Raw genomic sequence first — 692 nt, forward strand, 5'->3', positions numbered from 1 at the left:
TGGTTTTCGAAAAACAGTTCAATGTGACACACCAGATTCGGCTACAACATCTAGGCCGGGTTTGGGGTGTTACAGCTGAGCTGCAACATTGTTAAACTCATTAGTAGTAAAATTTTTATGCATTAAGGATATCAAAAATACCTGAGCTGTAAGTGAAGTGTGGGCGTCCACTACATGTACTCCTGTGACTCGTCTTGAAGCTACTTGATTGGTTGACCACTGGTAATTTTTACTGGAAATTTTCTCTATAATTTCATAAGCCTCGTTATAAGACTTAGAAAGGAGAGCACCATTGGCAGAAGCATCTGCTACCATCCTCGTGTGAGCATTAAGACTGTTATAGAAAGTCTCTAATTGGAAGCAATGCGGGATTCCATGATGAGGGCATTTTTGAAACAGTTCTTTAAATCTCTGCCACGCCTCATACAATGACTTATCACCCATCTATTGGAAAGTAGTGATTTAATTCCACAGCTTAGCATTCTTGCTAGGTGGGAAATATTTCATAAGGAAGCGTTCTGCTAACTCTTGCCGTGGTAATGGAATCTCATGGCAATGAGTTCAACCAAGATCGAGCTTTGTCCTTTAATGAATATGAGAACAATTTAAGTCTTAGTGCATCTTCAAGTACTCCGACTAACTTGAAGGAATTACTCACCTTCATAAACAATTTGAGGTCAATGTGAGCATCT

General features: G+C 39.5%; 1 non-coding gene across 1 annotated transcript; it reads left to right on the forward strand.

Annotated features, from left to right (window-relative positions):
• The first annotated feature begins 370 nt into the window (after positions 1–370).
• Positions 371–477, forward strand: LOC128042674 (small nucleolar RNA R71). Its single transcript, XR_008198189.1, has one exon. It is a non-coding gene; the product is annotated as a small nucleolar RNA R71 (small nucleolar RNA).
• The last annotated feature ends 215 nt before the right edge of the window (positions 478–692 follow it).

The sequence above is a fragment of the Gossypium raimondii genome, chromosome 7 (assembly GCF_025698545.1).
Source record: "Gossypium raimondii isolate GPD5lz chromosome 7, ASM2569854v1, whole genome shotgun sequence".
In the NCBI taxonomy this organism is placed as follows: Eukaryota; Viridiplantae; Streptophyta; class Magnoliopsida; order Malvales; family Malvaceae; genus Gossypium; species Gossypium raimondii.